Source organism: Hyalella azteca, unplaced genomic scaffold (genome assembly GCF_000764305.2).
Source record: "Hyalella azteca isolate HAZT.00-mixed unplaced genomic scaffold, Hazt_2.0.2 contig1888, whole genome shotgun sequence".
NCBI lineage: Eukaryota > Metazoa > Arthropoda > Malacostraca > Amphipoda > Hyalellidae > Hyalella > Hyalella azteca.
The window spans coordinates 35,792-50,529 of NW_025932183.1; the positions used below are offsets into that span (position 1 = coordinate 35,792).

The 14,738-nt window shown below is 39.5% G+C and overlaps 1 protein-coding gene across 1 annotated transcript in view; it reads right to left on the reverse strand.

The window, feature by feature from the left end:
* The window catches only part of LOC108675099 (putative uncharacterized protein DDB_G0289263), a 36,291-nt gene extending 26,361 nt beyond the window's left edge, over positions 1-9,930 (reverse strand). The window contains exon 1 of the mRNA XM_018163083.2: positions 9,784-9,930. The gene's annotated coding sequence lies outside the window, so the exon portion shown is untranslated. The remainder of the gene's footprint in view (positions 1-9,783) is intronic.
* Between the last annotated feature and the right edge of the window lie 4,808 nt (positions 9,931-14,738).

Consider the following 14,738-nt stretch of genomic DNA (forward strand, 5'->3'; position numbering starts at 1 on the left):
TATTTTCAACATCGGTATTTAACAATAGAAATCTTTGCTCGTCGAGGAGCTACGGAATGCATCGTTCGCCTATCCGATATACGGCACTCGAGAAAATCGAGTGCACGGAAGATCGTAAAACCAAACAAAAACTACCGCAATTATTTCAATGATTTATAAAGTTATTACAATTCTAAGATATTTTATTACGAGCACAACATTTTCGTAATATTAATAGTTACACCTCAGAAGTCGCCTCCAAAAAATCAGGAATAACATGCGGAAATTATTAGTGAAATATTTAAAAGCGTTACGTGTTTTTCTTTCTGAAAATACGTGCCCCAGAAGAAACACGTAATAAGTTCCTTCAAACGACGCTTCGAGCTTCTACTGCCAGCGGCATTCAACTTTCACTGAACGTGACGATCGATCGAGTCAACAGCTCTCATCAGTTGAACAGCTTCTGTGAGGTCAGTGTGGCTCGACAACCTCATAAACGGCAGCGCTCATCAGTTGAACAGCTTCTGTGAGGTCAGTGTGACTCGACAACCTCATAAACAGCAGCGCTCCTCAGAAGAACAAACTATGTGAAGTCAGTGTGGCTTGAAATCCTCATAAACGGCAGCGCTCGTCTGAAGAACAACCTATATGAGGTCAGTGTGGCTTGACAACCTCATAAACGGCAGCGCTCGTCAGAAGAACAACCTATGTGAGGTCAGTGTGGCTCGACAACCTCATAAACGGCAGCGCTCGTCAGAAGAACAACATATGTGAGGGCAGTCTGGCTCGGGAAGCTCATACAAAAGCGTAGCTGCGTAGGTCACTCGAAAAACTTCTGTAAGTTCAATCTCAGTCGAAGACCTGATAAATTTACAGCTTCTTTACTCTTAACTGCTTGCTTCTACAAATTTTAATGACTCACATCTATAAGATTAAATATTTCTGCATACAATGAACATAATGTGAAATAACAGCAATTTAGTGATTCATCTGCCGTAATAAATTCCTTCAAGTATTTAGGCATCATTTGTTCAACGAATTTCTCCAAGCAGCGCTCAGCTCTGTGTTAATAAAGGCTTTGATTCCTAGTGACGAAAATGTACGATTTTTCAAAATCCCGGATAATTTCTGATCTTGTCTTTCACCGGACAAGGTCACTAAACAATTCACTCGGCCTCTTGTTGTTCAGACCGACTGACGCGCAATCAGAGCAAGGCTTAATCTAAACAATGTCTGACTATTAAAATAATTTTGCATCAAGGAAGTGACACAAGCTTTGTTGGCCTTGCAGTGGTTTAGCGAAAAGAAAAATGTCTGAATAATGATCACTTATACTGTTTTATATGCTGGAATTTTTTTGCGAAAATGATACAAAATTTACATTGATATACATCTATATAGACATACCCGATCTCAGGCCTATAATTTCTTGAAACTCAATACTTAGTAATTCGGAAGTTATTAGCAGTAATTCATAATTATTTGTATGTTAGTCTATTCCTCTAAATAAGATTTTAAATTTATTGCTCCCATTGGATAAAATAAATGCATAATTAAGTCAACAGTTCAATCTTCCAGCAAATTATTTCAATATATTTATTTTGACAGAAATTATGCTTTATAAATGAAGAAAATAAGATTGCAAAGAAATAAGCTCAAAAACACGTGCCTAAAACACAAAAAATGAAACCAACATGTTTGAATGTTGATTGAAAATACTTGTTTAATTCGACGTTTACTATAAAAGCGCAAAAGATTCAACAATAAATACATTCTAATAAGATTTTCCATAACAAATATAATCACCACTGAAGCAACGATTTCCAATTCGTTTTATTTACCAGTATTTAGATTAATGGCTAATGATATGAAGGAGCAATCCTGATAACTTTACAACGGAAATACATCCATTTCCCATGTATGCCAGCTTCAGAGATGTAGCTACAGAGATTTCATATCAAGGCTCTAGAATAGAATAGAAGTGTCGGCGCTGAAGAAATAGGCCCATGGCCTGTTGCCGATTCTTGAACTTTTCGTGACTTGATTCACAAGGGATCCAGCCTTTGGAACCCGATCTTTCCATAACTGACGATTGATTGAGATAGCTGCTGGACTTATTGCCTGCTCCGTAATTTGATAGGCATTTTAAGACTGAACATATGCTCCTGCATAGCTTCGTCTTGTCTGTTTTTGAAGATGTTCATACTCGGAGCGTCAACGATGCTATCAGGGAGGCTGTTGCACAAGTCGGTGACTCGAAGCGAGAAGAAATGTTGTCGCATGGATGTGTTCCAACGCTGTTTTTTTAGTTTATAGCCGTGGCCCCTGGTGTTGGTTCTTGTTTCAAATTCTAGTAATCCGTCTGGGACCTTGTATAAGTCATGAGTATACTTGTATACTTCAATGAGGTCCCCACGCAGACGTCGATAACTGAGGCTTGGAAGCTTCATAATCTTTAATCTTTCCTCATAGGACTTGCCTTTCAAGCCCGGAACTATTCTTGTAGCGCGTCTTTGAACACTCTCTACTAAATTTCTGTCCTTTTCAAATTTCGGTGACCATACGACGTTTCCAAACTCTAGGTTCGGGCGCACGACAGCAACAAACAACTGCTTCATCGTTCCTGCATCTAGGAACTCGAAAGAGCGTCTGATCAGTCCAAGTCGTTTATTGGCTTTATTAACTTGACCTGCAATATGCTTAGAAAATTTCAACTCATTGTCGATGTTAACTCCTAAATCCTTTTCCGTTGTCGACTTCGACATCATCACTCTGTCGTTGCAACCGTGTCTTCTCATACTGTAATCTTGCTGTTCATTATTCTTGCCAAGGTGGATACCTTTACTAGCATATAATGTAGTAACTGTATTGTACTAACTTCAGATGTACTAACTTTAGTTTAGTAGATCGGAGGTCATCTAGATGAAGAATGTCAGCTTTATCGATTGAAATTCATTTTTTATAACTATTTTTTAGTGAAAATCACAGTGATCGTTCAGTCACAAAGCTCTAACAATAATTCAATTTTTTTAAATTAAATTTTTTGAGGAAGTGCATTCGTGAAGTGGCATTTTCTATAGCTGACCCGTAACGCGAGTATAATGCCAGCGAGTCACCCGTTCCAGGAACTTCTACCATAAAAACCAATGTATGAAAAGGTGAATATAATTTACAAGCGTATTGATGAACAGAAACGTTGAATATATTAAACGTTCCTTGATGCATCACTTTCGAAGACATGAAAATTTTTGAAGGGAAAAATTTACATATTCGGGATCCAGCCGCCTGTGACCGAACGATTTCTCCCGCACTCCATTCGAAAATGAAAATAGAAAGTTGTGGGGTGCCGGAACAACATTCAACGGAAAATTCAAAATTACCAACAAGTGCTCTAGCTAAGTTATTAGAAATTAATTAAAAATTTTAGAGATGAAACTTTACGCTACGCTTTTTGCTATACACTAAGCATCCAGACCAGTGCATCAAAATTGTGAATATACATATATTTGATACTTTCAAATGTATAGGATAAACTTGGGCGCTTGCCGAATATCGATCCGATTCGGCAAATTCTATTCTTCTCAGAAATTCGATTCTAAATGAATATCCAATGGAGCTTAAACCTGAACCGGTCTCATAAAAAAGGGTGAAAACTTTCATTACTGGTAGCATCAAACTCTTTGTTACTCACAAACTCTGAGAGCGTCTGACTGGGCAGACAAAAAGTAAAATTCATCAATCTGGGAATGAGCATAGGAAGGAAACAGCCACAGAGTTGCAAGTGGAAATAATTCGCAGTGAAGTCTTTCTAGGGATAGAAAAATTCGGAACGAGTATAACAAAAATCGAAAGGAAAACTGGCAAGCAAATAATTATAATTTATAACACTGGGTGCAAAAGAAAGTGCTATGTAGTGATTGCATATTAAGGATGGATGACAGCCACACAAATGCTCCCAGACCCACTAAATATTCTGGATCTTATTAAATTCCGCAAAAAGCACATTTAAGTCGCTTAGTCGACTTACTACTGTAATTAGAAGCAAAGGCAGCAAACATATGAATTTACAAATACAAATAAAACATGTTATGGTGCCTGGAGGATACCGAGACATGAAGGCACTCCAGATACCACTACATGAAAGGTACTCCAGAGACCACTACATGAAAGACACTCCAGATACCACAGCATGAAAGACACTCCAGATACCACAACATGAAAGGTACTCCAGATACCACTACATGAAAGGCACTCCAGACACCACAACATGAAAGGCACTGCAGATACCACAACATGAAAGGTACTCCAGATACCACAACATGAAAGGTACTCCAGATACCACTACATGAAAGGCACTCCAGATACCACAACATGAAAGGCACTCCAGATACCACTACATGAAAGGCACTCCAGACACCACAACATGAAAGGCACTCCAGACACCACAACATGAAAGGCACTGCAGATACCACAACATGAATGGTACTCCAGATACCACAACATGAAAGGTACTCCAGATACCACTACATGAAAGGCACTCCAGACACCACAACATGAAAGGCACTCCAGATGCCACAACATGAAATATGATGAAAGTCACTCCAGATACCACACATGAAAAGCACTCCGCATACCACAACAGCGGCTTATGAACTCCGACATGAAAGACTCTACCACAACATGACAGGCACTTCAAGCCTGACTTGACGAAGCTGCAGGTAATACGACACCAGCTATAGGTATCCTAATCAGCATGGGGGCACCGCCAGTCGCACGTATGCCAGAGGAGAGAGCCCGAAACTCTCCACAACCCTCACGTACGCCACGCCTCAGGACGCTATTTTTGCCCGCTGGATAATCGTAGATTTTTTGTTCGTAGAAAACCATCGACTCACTTTTCCTGCCTGGCTTATCGTTCAGTTACGAGAGTAGCAATTAACGCCCAACCATTTAGTCTAAAGCCGATGCCCCAACTTTTTGTATTGTATCGACTGACCGTAAGAGTTTCACTTGCGCTGCACCTAATCTGCTAAAATTAAAAGTAAAAACAAGTGATGTAAGGCCAACGAAATGGATTATGTTTGGTGCGCCGTTACAGGATTGCCATGAAGAAAAAACGTCCATTTAGATTCAACCCAGTCGCTGAGCTTTATCTTACTCTATGAAATAAATTGCTTCTTTCGATTTAATTCGTCCTAACTACAGCGAAAAATATAACAGAAGAAAAACTACATACTTTTTTCTTTGCTCGGTACATCAGAGTAAGAAATGCGTCCTTGTTACTATGTTCGTTCTTATCGTTCATTGTTAAGTTCTAGGCTTAGGCGAATTTTTCGACACTCAGATTTCCAAGAGCTTTATTGAAGAGTCTTGTGAAACCATAGTTTCTGCAGGTGTGACATGGAAAATGTTAGCTATCTACTATAAATTTTGACTGACAAAAGTCAAACAAAATGCAAGCAAAATTAATTCCAAGTAAACCATAAAATTTTCACGTCAAATAATTATTAACGACTAATGAGTTGCAGCACCAAGTTAGCTCACTGAAATATTTCACCACTAAGACAATTATGAACTGCAACTGACAAACTGATGTCCAAATTCGGGCGGACGACTGAAGGTCTGAACTAAAGGAGCACGTGACGCGTACATGTGAAATTGCGATTACATTCATAAAGGCACTTTTTCAGCTTTTTTTCGATGATGTTCGTAGATATCGTAAACGTTTTTGATCGCCAATAGGTGAGCGAAATTTGAAAACGAAGTCGTACCTCACTTCGTCTTGCGAACTGCAACCTCGTTCCTTGGCTGCGTTGCGGCAATGAATTTATTCCTCGAACCTGAAGCGCGAACCAAAAATACACTTGAGAATTAACGTCAGCTTACCATCTACCATTTTAAGGGCAAATCATATGTTGGCTTCAATATTGACTAGGATTGTCGTCCTTGTCGTCGAGAGACTTAATAATCAACAAGGTTTTTGATTACTCCTCTTTTGAATTTCACGCGTTTTTTATCAGTTTGATTTTGATTCAGCAATCTTCTTGTATATATTTTAAAATAATTATCAGTGCCACGGATAGTTATTATTATAGACTAATATATTATATATTATTATAGACTGACATATTATTATGGACTCATGCCACGGAGAAAAAACAGAATATCTGTAGTTACATTCAAACCAAATTAAAATCACAGGCATACGCCCATTCGGAATACGTTTGGTTTTGAAATTCAGGTAATTTAGACGTCACGGTACATTCAAGATTAAGTTACCGACTTCTGAAGCGTAATGTCGCCATACCTACACAGTTGTTTTGACTACGAAATTGCGACACGACGGTCATTTTCCTTCGTAACTTCAGTGATCCTTCAATATGGCTCTCTTTCAGAAATGAAAGAGACCAATATTCTGCAAACGTACCGAACGGTCGGTTGCCCACATAACAGTTGTCGAGTCTGTGGAACTTGGCGACGGCGTGATAGGTCCAGATTACAATTTCCTCACACAAAATGTCAGGCCATTGTAAGCATTTTTGCTAGCAGTCGTGCGTTGGAATTAGAGGCTCTCTTGCTGATGATGCAGGCGAGGGAAATAGTCGAAATGTCACGTAAACTCTCGACCTAAAAGCAAAGATAATTATAAAGAAGGCGTGGTCTTGCAATTTAAAAAGCCTCTCGAACTAACTTTGTCGATGAATGAGTTAATGTGAAAGGCTTCCCTTTCCTCGCCGCGGTCTATTATAGAAACTGTAGCGCTATTAATTGCCTAGTCACCACCGTCATGATCTTGACAGAAGTAATGCAAAGTCCGACCTTCAACTCTCCTTCGCTGGTTTATCAGCAGGCGTTAAAGAGCATCAGATTCTGACCCTTCGAGTCGAGGGAGTTAACACTTTTTAGGATCGAGAAACATCAGACGCCATTAAGCAATGAACCTTCGAGTATCTATGAGCATGAGACCTTGGAAAAGAAAATATAAAATAAAAATGTCACGGTAAAAATCTGCAGCTTTTTATCGGGGACACCAAATACCCAAATCTCTTTGAACCTTGAGCTTTAAACACAACATTTCATCATAGCCACGATCATAGTTTAAGCCCATGAAACTTCCATTTGAACTATATTAAAGTCATTACTGAGACATATTAATATTTTTTAATTAAACTCATTCTTTGTCGCCAAAAATAAAAAATAAAATCAGTGAAAAATACGTTTAAATAGTTCAAAGCTACCAACTTTCGCGCATCGGTAGTGAAGCTAAACACAACGTCAATGAAGTGCTTTAGCTTTACGACTCATAAGGCGAGAGCCCAATTCTTATGCAAAATTAAGCCAATCAAGCCATAACAAACAATTTATAACCACACAATCAGACTACGTACACGAAACTCGACCGAGCAATCATCGTAAGCGTCCGGACTTTGTAATTATTTAACGGATCAACGGATTTCTGAATGATAAAGTAGCTTGTTCGAGCACCGTTATTATCCACGAAAATGTTATTTTGTGTTTTGAACTTTGACTTTAAGGTGTTCTGCTATTGCATTTTTTCCCCATGAAATTGCCTGGAGCTGGAAAGTCGCGAACCTAGAACCATCTAGATTTGGGCACAGTGCATGCATTAACAATTTGAAAATTACTTTCATTTCTGAAGCGTCTGGGATACGAATGAAACGAAACTACTTTTTTAAAACAAAATATGAATTGAGCGACTTATCTCCTGAACGCAGCAATCGCAGCAAAAAACAATACAAGTAATAGTCAATGCTTTAAGTTAGCATTTGCGGTCTCGAAATACTAGATTTTTTTCTCAAATTTTATGAGTTTTCGCTGTGGCAGTGGGAACGAGGCATTTCACTTATTTAATAATACAGAAAAGAGTCTCCGATGTTTTTTAAAAGTCAGAAATGAGGTTGGATTCTTCCAAGAACATTAAGAAAAACCAAGAAAAATCAATCACAAATTTGTCCAATCTACACATTAAATGAATGCACTTCCATTCTTGAAATAAAGAGCAGAATTAGACGCGCGAACTCATTGTTGTTTGTTACACATAGCATATTCCCAACACTGCTCTAATAACTGCAATTTACTTCCAAAACAAATCCCAACATTCCAGCAAGCATAATCACGCCTCGAGCTACGAAGCCAAGAGCTGTATGGCAACCAGACGTTATGCACCAAGCCGAAATTCGATCCCTCGCAATGCCCCTGATAAGGTAAATTTCAGGGCGCAGTTTGTAGGTCATCGCGAGTAATGCAGTCGCTTGGGAGGGGTGACTGCGATGGAAGGGGGAGACCAAAACCTGTAAGAGAAAACGCCGAGTGAGAGTTGCCTTCTCTCTCGGTCAACGCGGCCAACTTCCGCTTCGACTCGCCGCGCGGGCACCAGCTTACGCTCTCAGAACTTTGCACTGCCTCCAGGAAATTTTATATGAATTTTATCAATTTCTTACGACATTATTGGCTTGAATATATTTCACGAACCCTGGTTCATCAAAAGCTAGTTCCATGCAGATAAAAGAATTATTTTAATTAAATCGTTATTCCATTTGACACGGCACTTTAAATTTGTTGAAGTTTTCTCGGCAACCAGAAAATGATAATTGTAAATGAATAGTAAAAAAAGAACATATACGATAAAAGTTACACTGGTTACTGATTTAATGGCGAACCCCTTCCTCTCTGACTATTTGAATTAGATTAAAACTTTCGCGCTAATTTAGATGTAATTTAGCTGCTAGATTCAGAACACAAGTTTTCAACTAGACACGCATTCAATCAATCAATATTAACGCGACTCGTGTTAAAATTCGATAGGCAATAGCTACTATGCAATTCACTGCAGCCTCAATACAACAAAACATGGCCATGCACTGGCATTATGGTTCAAATGCAATTATTATTCAGGCTTCTCCTTGCCTTTCCAGCCCGCTCTGCTCTAACTCTCCCTCATCTCGACTCCTTCAAACACTACCAAATATTTCTTCAAGGTGCTCCTTGTAGAAGGGAACAGAGAATGAACAACTTCTCACGTAATGAACCGAAAGCGGCAAAGGCACCGAAGATTCGAAAAAACATTTTCCGACTATTTTCTATCACCAAGTGAAATTGAAACGGCAAACCACTTAAGATTCCAACTTGAATTTTCCATGTGATATTTTTTTTCTATTTTACGAGTTTATTCGAGTTAAAAAAGAAATGTAGGGGGAGACAAATTTTGTAGAAGAGAATGATCAAGAATTCCCTTGATAATCTGAAAATGCATCTACGATTGACATTCAGCCTACGATTGTATCCAAGAAAATGTCGCGACACTGGATACGTAAAAAATGACCTTTATTCTTTTCAAGTTATGGACTCGCCGAACATCTTACATTTTTACTTATCGTACAATTTATACTATCTTTTTAATTCAACGTTCCATGTACGAATTACTCAGTTAATTGAGAAAATTGCTTCTCAGGCTTTTAATTTTTACGGAACTAATTGTCAACGAATTTAGGCACATGCATTATTTACAGTGGAAACAAACTATCGGTCTTTATGAAAAATACAAGAATTAGGTTTAATTCTTTATGAGAAAAGGCTGATTCGTCCCTCCAAATTTGAAATTAAGATCGCATGAAACCAAGAATGCATAATTAAATAAGATCCACTCAACTGCAAAGAAGGTATCATAATTTTTTCTCATAAATTTCACGCCATGCAGGAACTGTACCCGAATAAAATAATTTAGTACACCAATACATAGAACTAATATTCTATTGGAATATAGAACTATGTTAGCTAACTCACTTGATATTTCAGAATATCATGCAGTGTGGGTATTCCAGGTGGCCCTGTTTCAGTTAAGTATCGTCAGTTTCTCCTTAAAGTCAACAAAAACTCGAGTGCCCAGTCACATCAGCATCATATCGACGGCACACCTCACTTGAAGACAGCCGCGCGCCAACTGACCTCAAATAAGCCGAGACTCTCATACGTGCTTGCCGGTTACAGCAGTAGGAGCTGCTAATGAGACACGGGCCCGAACTTCACCATTACGTCTCATTTTGCCGACCATTTATATACAAGTATAAAACAATTTTTTCATGAACTCGGAATGATTTATTTTGAAAGTTGTTTTTAATCTTGTAATAACTATTTAAAATGGAAGCCAGCCTATACATTCATTCATTTCTAATGACTTCTTCGACCAAGTATGAATATTTCCAGACGATGAATAATTATTTATTTTGTAATTTTACTTAAATCCCAAACTTAAATTTGAAAGACTGAAACTGTCCAGTGAATTTACTATGTGTAACCACTCCGAATTTTCTGAACGGAATCTTTGGATTATTTATTAGCGTATCCATTCTATGCATAACTTTATCTAATCGAAATCAATCATGACCCTGTTAGAAACGAAACTTTTTATCCACAAGACACCCATGCGAGCGTTGTCCAAATTTTCGCCCCGCTTCATTTTCACGTAGCTCTCCAAACGCAAAATTAGATTTGCGTGAAAAAGGTGAGTCAAGCGTTTAGCGCTTTAATCAAAAACCAAAAGGGCAAACAATGCCTGACAATGTTCGCACGAGCGTGTTGTGAATGAATAGGGAAGCCAGAGCGCTAAAAATTTGCTCCAAAAAATTCGTCCCATAAGTGTCGGACTGGTCGTATTTCATTGAAAACATTTCGGTGATCAGCTCCAACATTGGCTTAAAATGTCAAAATTACAGGGACAGTGGATTGAAAAAAATGTATATACAGTGAAGAGAGTATATTTAGGTAACGAATAAACGGGCGTAAAACCTATCAATTAACAATTCCGAGGCAATGAAGTGTGAGCGTTATTGAACAAGGTTTATGTTGTAAAAAATTGCAGGCTCTACATCAGCGAGGTATGAACTCTGTGAAACGCCTTGAGCAGGACAGGAGCGCAGTCATTGCCCACAACTTCAACGCAAATTCAACAATTAGCTCTAAGACAACGCTCCGCCTTAACAAGCACAGCTACACCCTGCTAGGAAGTCGCATTGCACGCTAAAAACACCGCAGGCCACAGCAGTTCCGAAACGGAGTGTTCCAGATTTTCGTTACCTCCTCAGACCTGTCTTTCGTTTCCTCCTCGATCTGTCACCCGACCAGGCCCGCGAGAGTCATGTAAAATTCCCTTCTCTAGGCCCACGAGGTTCGTTTTTTTTTACAAAGTAAACTTTTCACCACTTTGGTGTTTTACAAAGTTACTCTTTTACATCCCAGGTTAGGTCCAGTCAGCCAAGTTCTTTTTTTTTTTACAATATAAAAATGTGAAGAAATTTTACCGAACTTGACCTAACCTTATCTAACCCTAACGTCCGAATTCTCCATGTAAAATAACCCTATACGGTTTTTTTTACTTTGTAAAACCTTTATTTTATATGTAAAATCGACCTGTCGGGGTTTTTGAGGGTTCATACCAGATCCGACAGGTTACCAGAAATATGGTATTATTCCCATTAATTTCATACCAGAAAATACCACGTGACTTAAGCCACGGTTCAAAGCCATAGATATCGTCGTATATATCTGCAGCCTCTGCTCAAGTTAGTATAGTCTTCATGAATTTGCGTCCCCAGCATGACCCATGGTTAAACTATGTATTAGTTCAACCATGAGCATGACCTACCTCCATACTAACCCAGCCTCTTCACCTTGCTGCCGTCAATGACCGGGTCAAGTCCCATCTTGTCATGCTTCTCCGACTTGAAGAAGCCTATGAGGTTAGGGTCCAGCTGGGCTTGTCAGGGTTGAGACTCGGTATAAGGGTGGAGCTGGGGTTGAAAATCGACGAAGACTACATCAATTATTTGTGCAGTGGCTGCCCGAGGAGCGCATTCCGATGCCCGCTATCACACTGAACAGTGAAACATGCTTGTTTCTGATATCTTATGTGATTATATGTCTGATATATGATATCATATGTTTCGTATAACTTATTTCTCTAACTCGGTTCTTCTCCACTTTTAAATTTCGGTATCTCATAAGTTTTTACGACCAATTCCCAATGGCAAGGTGGCCCAGTGGTTAAAGTTTAGAGTACCAAGATTGGCGCAGAGAGGCGCGGGTTCGATCCCAGCTCTGTGCGCCAGTTTCTGGTCAGAATCGGCGAGGAGGCCGGGCGGTTAAGCGCAGCAGAATTGTAGCAGTGAGTTGCGAGTTCAAGCCCGCAAAATGCTGTGAATGTTCTGCGATGTTCAGAATCGGCGACAGGCCTACGACCTAATAAACGCTGAAACCGCTATATATTAATGGTCATTGGATCGATTATACTAGTATTTTTAAAGTTGTCGATAAAATGTGGTAAATTTAGTTGCCGTTTTCTTGGTCTTTGAATTCTTCTACTTATCATTTGACAATCTTAGACAATGTTGAATAAACAGCTGAAATTCGAATGAAAAAGCATTCAAATTGATTTTATTTGCAAGTTGAATTCTCAACGGAACGGATTGTATGTCTGACTCTGAAAAATCCGGCAGACCTCTGGGTGAGGAGTTACGAAGAAGGGTGTTACTTTTCTTAGTTTACTTATGGGCGATAGACGATTTGATCGTCCGTGGAAGATGCTTAAGAAGGCGAATCCCGTATCTCATTTAACCATTGATGTCCGTGATCTACGTAGCTTTGGTTGATTTGCAGGTGCAGCCGCCACCGCCAGCCGTGCAGCTAATGTCTACATTCTACAGAATGATTCTTATGCTGTATGCCTGCAGGTTAGGAGTCGGGACTGTCAGGTCCACTCAGTCAAGACCTCACTGGCCACTGCTGGCACTGCAGACTGCAGTCCTTGTCGGTCACGTCAAAGATTTACAGTGGATAAGCCTAACACCTTTATTCTCATGTAGGAAATTTTTACCAGCAAAATTTTTCATGACCTAATTTGAGAATTGAGACTTAGTTATGTTATTTGTACGCTTGTTTGTAGCTAGTTGTACCTACAACAAGTTTAAGGCTATAAGCTGTTTGTTTATATTGTAAATTATTTGTAACTACAGGTCTAGAACAAATATTATAGTGCAACATGAATGAGAAGTATTTTAGTTGGTTAAAGTCAGGTAAATAAGATGGATTGGATGCAAGTTTACTGTTTGCAAACAGCAGAGTTATTAGAATTTTTGTCCTTTTCTTTGCCTCTGGAAATTGGATGCAATGTAAATTCGAAAACTTTGTATTAATTATGCAAAGACTAATCATCTAATGTAGTACCTATAGAAAAATAACTCTGAAAACTATCTTAAAATTCTAACTAATCCGGTAGTTAGGAGAGTCCAATCTGTAAAGATGTAGTAGGGTTCAGCTATTGTTGGTCAGTTGATGTCAGGCTGCTGCTTGCTGATGATGCTGGTGGGTTCCTCCAGCATTATGCGAGTGATGGTTTGGTTCAGGCTGGAATTCTAAAATTCGTGGTTCACATAAAAAAAAGCTTTCCGCCTTAAAAAAAGGTTCCAGGCAACTAGAAACAGGTTTGCAGGCCATCAGTAATCGGCTTCGGTTACGGTAGCTATGATCGTATGAACGTCAAGTCAGGCAACACAGAGAAGGTCCCATGCAAGATTGTTAATTGCGCGCGTTACTCACAGTCTCATGTGTTCATTTGAGGCGGTCCCTTCTAGCTTTCTATCGCTGATTGGATTCCAGTGGCTGTGACGTTGCACACGTTCTAGCGATGATTGGATCCCTGTGACAGTACGTTGGACGCGTTCAAGTGTTGATTGGATTCTTGTGACTGTTACGTTGGACGCGTTCAAGCGTTGATTGGATTCTTGTTACTGTGATGATGCAAGCACTGTTTTTTTCAAAGAAACAGCTGTGGCATCTTGCAGAGACTCATCAGTGATGATGATCGACTGAAAGTGGAAGTGTGCTGGACGTTCCAGATTTTTAGGTCCTGCTTTCCAATTTGCCATGTTTACCAGTTAATATATTACCCCTCTGGATTTCCACACTGGTTTGGTTGCGAGCTGGTCTCACGTGGTCTCCCTCACATTTGAAGGGAGCTAAAGAGACAGCAATTTGGTGTGTTGGTTGTTAGTCCAATTTTTCTAATGTAGTCCAAATCATAAAGAAGTGTACAACCTTCTTTGATGCAAAATTTGTAGACCACACCGGCCTCTTGGGTAACTCCCATGTCTTTGCCGAGGCCATTGTTGCATTTAGTTTGGAGTTAGACATTGTTGTCAAGGGTATTGCAAAGCCTGTTGAATTGAAAAGCTTGAGATGAAGTTGCTTGTTTTTAATGCTTTCAGACCTGGACTGTTTGTGAGCTTGTTTCAGGCCATGGTCAGGAAGATGTGCCAGGTGCGCGGGAATTTATATTGTCATTTTAACGACCTGCGCGGTGCGCCGTACTATGCCGGTAAAAAAAAAGTGCCGTGCGCCAACAGCGCCGTACTTTTAGAAAGCTAAAATAGTTTAAATATGGACGCGCGGCAATGCAAATTACGTAATCACACTGACCGTACACACAAACGTGTATCCGCACTGTGTTGTGGTTGGATACGAGTTAACTAGATTGCTAACGCGTCAACTCAGGACTCAGGTTCTATAAGTCGGCACAGTAATGAATATTCATTCATAGATCACAATTCAATCGGTCATGAATTACAGAACTAAAGAAGGCAACATGGCTTTAGATGTGCCATCGGTGCCTTCTAATGAATGACTGCACTGGTTGCGGCAAGTAGGGTATGAACCTGTATGTCAACAGTACAATCCTCCCGGTGGCA